The sequence below is a fragment of the Capsicum annuum genome, chromosome 12 (assembly GCF_002878395.1).
Source record: "Capsicum annuum cultivar UCD-10X-F1 chromosome 12, UCD10Xv1.1, whole genome shotgun sequence".
Taxonomy (NCBI): domain Eukaryota; kingdom Viridiplantae; phylum Streptophyta; class Magnoliopsida; order Solanales; family Solanaceae; genus Capsicum; species Capsicum annuum.
The window spans coordinates 4,699,950-4,706,067 of record NC_061122.1 but is presented as its reverse complement, the minus strand read 5'-3'; positions in this window follow the sequence as shown (position 1 = coordinate 4,706,067).

Below are 6,118 nucleotides of genomic sequence, written 5' to 3'. Positions count from 1 at the left end.
GCTTCTTCTTCATCATATTCCCCATCCTTCTTTATTACATCTTGATTGGTTTAGATTTTAAGATCAGGCTAAAAATTCCGCATGCATGTCATGTCATTAGAATCAGCATAAAGAGAACTGTGTAAGAAAAGAAAAACAAAATATGTTAAACACAAAACAAAAGGGACATTGCATTTCATTAAATAAAAAGATAGAAGGGTTTTAAGATAGATGCCAACATAACATAAGAAAACTAAAATCCGAATTTCAACCCTGAAATAACTCGGATAAATAGAAAGAAAAATAAAATAAACTACCAAAACTCCCTCCTGACGGGGAGAGGAGTGACTTCCCAATTATTGAGCTGGACAGCTGGACCTATGAATTGTACGTCTGCCATAATGGTACCTTCTCCTGCTTCGACCATATCAACTTCAAATAAAAGGTTCTGGAACTCATCAACCACTTCAAATTTAAATTCCACATGCTTCGTGACACCGCTCTTAACAAATGATTCTCTGAGTAGTGTCATTGGGTGAGAGAGTGACCATGTTTCCTTTTTCCTTTCCTTGGATTTCTTCAGATCTTCAGCCGTAGGCTCGAATCCTAGACCAAACGTGTGGACATATGGGATGAACTATACCGTGTAGAGACGCTCCCAAACCCTTTCCTGGCTCAAATCCGTATTTCCAAAGTCCACTCACCATCATGATAGAAGCAGAAGACAATTGCGGTCCTGGTATAGCCTGTCATTCAAGGATACGATTCACTGGCACTGTATCAAAAATTTGATAGATGAATGTCTCCTCTACGTTATTTGCTTCAATAAGAGACAAGGGAGAATCTTCGTAGGCTGACAAATCTCCTTCACCATGAATAACCACTTCTTGCCTGTCATGCTCAAACTTAATCATTTGGTGCAGTGTAGACGCAACCTCCTTGGCCTTGTGAATCCACGGCCTTCCCAACAACAGATTGTAAGAGGAGTCTACATTCAATACTTGAAACTTTACGGCGAAATCAACAGGCCCTATGGTCAACATTAGTTCTGTTTCGCCAATGGAATTTGATTTTGCACCATCGAAAGCCCTAACGCATACATTGTTGGGCCTGATCCTGTCAGCACCAATATTCAACTTTTGCAAAGTAGAAATAGGGAAAATATTTGCACCTGAACCTCCATCAATCATGACATGAGTGACGTAGAAATCTTCACACTTCACTGTAATGTAAAGGCCCCGGTTATGCCCTGTACCTTCAACAGGCAATTCATCGTCAGAAAAGCTGATCCAATTGACCTCAAAGATTTTTCCAACCATTTTCTTAAGTTAGTTGATTGTAATCTCCCTAGGAACATATGCTTCATTTAATACCTTCAGTAATACATCACGATACTCCTTGGAGTGCAAAAACAAAGATAAAAGGCGCTGCTAGTGCTCCTTTCATATCAACTATCGGAGGTTGGGTCACCGGTTTGAGGATAATAGGCGCTGCTAGTGCTCCTTTCACCGTCAAGATGGGCTGACTCAGAGCTCCCACCACTGTCAACTTAGGTTTATCCTGACTTAAATCAACACACATTCTGGCGCCTTGTACTGTGATCAGGGTTTTCTTTGTGCTTTCTTGAGCTTTATCTTCTCTCATTCCTTCCCGGTTCAATGACATTGCTTTCAAAGACTCCGCTACATTCACCGATTTCTCCTCAATAGTCTATATCTTGACAATAGGCTTATAACCCCTCGAAGACTCTTTCCCGTCATATATCAATTCTAATATATTGGCTTTAGCATGGGTTGGCAGCGGATTCTGGTTAATGTTTGGACCCTCCGGGGCCTAGACCAGCATCTGATTTGTGTCAATTAAATCTTGGACAGCTCTCTTTAAATGCCAGTATTTCTCGATGTCATGGCCTGACATATTAGAACAGTAAGCACACCTTAAAGAATAATCGAGATTCCTCGGTGGTGGATTTGAAAGCCTTCCTTGAATTGGGCTTAAAACCTTCAACTTTCTCAACCTATCAAACAAGCTAGCATATGACTCTCCAAGAGGTGTGAATTGATTTTTGACCGCCTTCTCCTTCTTATACTCGGGCCTAGGCTGAAAACTGGGTCTGGAGGGATTTTGGTAGTTTAGTGGATCGAATGGGCAATTTTGTGGAGCTTGCGCGCGCCACTGCGGGTAAAAAGGGGTTTGGGCATATGGCTGCGCGCTATATACTGGGTACGGGGGTGGTGGAATGGAATATAAAGGGTTTTGTGGAAGGTAGTAATGGTGGGGAGGAATATATGGAGCTTGGGCATAGACTTGGGCTTGGGATTGGGGATAGGGGCGAGGTGGTCTTTTGGGATAGGAATGGGTTCCAGCTACGACAGTCGCTACATTCTCTTTCTTCTTTTTACCTCCAAATGTGCCATATACACCTTGAATCGCTTGTGTGGTAGCTTTTAATGCGGTAAAACTCACTATTCGACCGGTCTTAATTCCGTCCTCTATCATCTCCCCCATTTTGAGGACTTACATAAAAGATTTTCCCATTGCCGGAAGTAAATACTGAAAATAGGTCTCATCCTACGCCTGAATGAAAACTTCTACCAACTTACTTTCTTTCATTGGAGGCTTTACCCCGGCGGCCTGTTCACGCCACCTTATCGCGGATTCCCTAAAACCTTCAGTGCTCTTCTTATTCATGTTGACCAAGGATTTTTCGTTCGGAATCAGGTCGATGTTATACTGAAAATGTTGAACAAATTCAGAAGCCAAATCATCCCAGCTGTTCCATTTATCGATATCTCGATCGATAAACCATTCTGAGGCCAGATCAGAGAGACTCTCGCCAAAGAAGGCCATGAGCAGTTCTTTCTTTCCTCCTGCAGCCCTCAACTGGTTGTAATAACGTCTTAAGTGTGCCATAGGATTACCGTGTCCTGCATACTTCTTGAACTTAGGCATCTTAAAACCGGGGTAAAGGTTGATGTCTGGGAACATGCAAAGATCTTTATAGGAAACACTCCTATAATCTCCGATTCCTTACAAATTCCTCATAGCTTGTTCTAAACTTTTCAATTTCCGGGCTATGATATCCTATTCCTCTGCTGCGACAGGTTTCTCCATATCAAATGGAAATGCAGGCGGCTGAGTGTAGCCATACGATTCATTCATTTGCAAAGTAGGCTCAGGGGCATAATACTGACTATCTAAAACCTTCAGTACTGGCTCACTAGCAGACCTAGGAAGCCTCATTGTGGGACGCACCACATATATGGGAATTTCATATGGTGGCGGAGCCACGAATACCGGTGTGATCGGTGGCGCTGACTGAGCAGCTGGTCTTGATTGGGGAGCTGCCAAGGGCACACCAGAACTACCAGGATAATAATGTTGCAGAGTGAATCCTGGCGCGTGCTCAGGCAACTCAGTAGGAGCAGATAATTGTGCCTGAGAGAGCGGTGGACAGTTAGAGATATTCCCAAGACCTTCAGGGAGCGGAGGAGGAGGCATTCCGCTGGCCCATGCCCGGTGCAAATCTATCTGTTGTTGCCTGAGCCTTACTACCTCATTATTGTGTTCTGAACTTTCTTCCCTGTGATCCTGATCCGGGTCAATGAGCGAATTTTCAATCTCCCTGCTAGCCATGGCGAGCTTTGCTTTGGATCTAGTGAAGTATGGGTGACTAGCGAGAGTGCTGCAAACCTACCACTGTTATCTGAAAGAACAAGCTCATCAAAGACGACATCCGTTAGGATTAGGGCACACAACAAGCATGGAAATCACATTGGTAAAATTGTCCTAAATTCATATTCATTTCTACCAGCTTTTGAGGGTAGCGAGGTCATTTTAACATCATCCTGATTTTTGTCTACACTTATTTTTTTAGCTACACTTATTATTATTATTATTATTATTATTATTATTATTATATATATATATTCGTATCCATCTCTGTTTTTTCTTTTCTCTCGTTATCTACCTTTATTTTATCATTCTTTATGGTTTTTGTTTTTCTTTAGGAGAGGAAAAATAATGAAAAACAACGAAACAAAATGATTAGATCGAACCAAAAAGTAGGTTGCCTATGTATCATGTTGTACATGAATCAGATCTTACGTAGTTCGGGCAGTCTTGCCAAAATGGCCAATTAAACTCTTTTTTCATTCTTTTGCTTGAAACTTTAAGAAGAAAAGAAAATAACAATTTGTCAAAAGAATTGACGAACATGTTTTTGCATTTTTTTTTTAAAATACCTATACAAAACGAAACCTATGATTACCAAAGAAAAATCTTTTGGGGTTTTCAATTTTGAATTTCATATGAAAATGAAACTTGAAACTATTAAAGGAAAATCTTTTTGTAGTTTTCTCTTGAAGATGTATATGAAACACCTACTCTAAATAAAGAGTGAAGAAAATCTTTTTTTTTTTGAATTTTTTGGAATAAGATCAACCAAAAATGAACCCTACGACTATTGAGGAAAATATTTTTTTTTCTTCTTCTTTTCAAGATATGTATGAAACACCTACTCTAAATAAAGAGTGAAGAAAATCTTCTTTTTTTTTTTTCGAATTTATGGTACTTTGAGAAGGCAAATGCAAAACGTAAAAAAATCTTTTTGAGTTTTTGGATCGTGAAGAACAAAAGCCATAAAGAATTCTAAAATAAACTACGACATTCCTCTATTTTTATTTTCATTCTTTTCGACTCACTTTTTCTATTTTTTCTTTTTTCATTTTTTTTGCCTACACACCTTACTCCTAACAATTTTTTTTTCTTTTTTCAAAAATCAGTCCGTCAAATGACCACGTTACCCTTAAAAATGCAACAGTTAGCACGTAGGGATGCTTTAGAGGGGAGTCTACTACAAAGGGCCATGTGGGTCCCGCTAGGTCTCCGTATGATGCACATAAGCATGACCTAAAGGCTGACCTACGTGGTGGTCTACTAACAAGGCTGTTCGGGGGAGCGTATGGTCGATAGTGGCTGCTTTGCTTTCCACCTACTCCATAACACCGACGGCTCCCCCCCACCTACAACACGTGTACTACGGACTTGTTGCAGAAAGAAGGCCGGGGGTAGACTCATGATGACAGATATAAAGCGGTAACACATAGGATAAATACTATAAACAAAGAGCACGAAAACGCACAAAAGTGAAAATAACACAAACAATAACCACAAACAATGCTTATACACTCGTAATGCCAAACAAAGCTAATACGACTCCAAAAATAGCTCGAATTCTCATACTGTCCCCAGCAGAGTCGCCAGAGCTGTCACACCCCTTTTCACGTACTCCAAAAAAATATGGTTATAAATTAATGTTTGAAAGGGTTTTAATTATTAAAGTGACAAAAGATGAAAATTTGTTTCGGAAAAGGATTATTTACATTTTTTACTCAGATTCGCCACTTGGCATAATCTGGCGTGCCAAGTTACCATTAGAAAATCCTTTTCAAAACCGTTTGACTCTTTGAACTGGTTTGCGAACAGAGATTCCGGCTAAGGAATTCTGTTGACCGAGGGGAAGATATTAGGCACCTCTCGATCCCGTGGTTCAAACACGGTCGCTTGGTAGAGTGTATCGACTATTTGGCACAAAGAAATGTATGAACCTCACAAGAAGCACGCAAAATAATCAAACAAAACAAAACATCCCGAAATGTAAAGTCCAGTCCAATTATTACAACCCGAAATAAAAGAGACTGAAAGTAAACCTACACTAATCCTGAACTAATCCGACGCCTCGGGCCTTCACCGCGAACGTCCTCGGGGTACATGATACCTCGGGGCATTCCCCGGTGAATAAATATATACAGATACTTCGGGGCATTCCCCGGCCAAATTATACAATTGATTCAAAAGTGCTAAAATCAAACCATTCAATCAAATTTCAAACACTCAACCAACCCACAATCTCTAGATTTGCCTACCCGACCTACGTCTTGCCTATTCCAGTCAGTGTATCTTGATACTACCAAATTCAATTAACGTTTATTTCAAGTCAAACAACTAATGAATCAAACTAATCAAAGTTCACTAATTATATCAAGTTTTCAATTCTCGCCCACTTATTCCCACATGAATTCAACTCTTTCAATTCCTTCATTCACGTAAATCAATCAATCAATATCAACCACAGTAA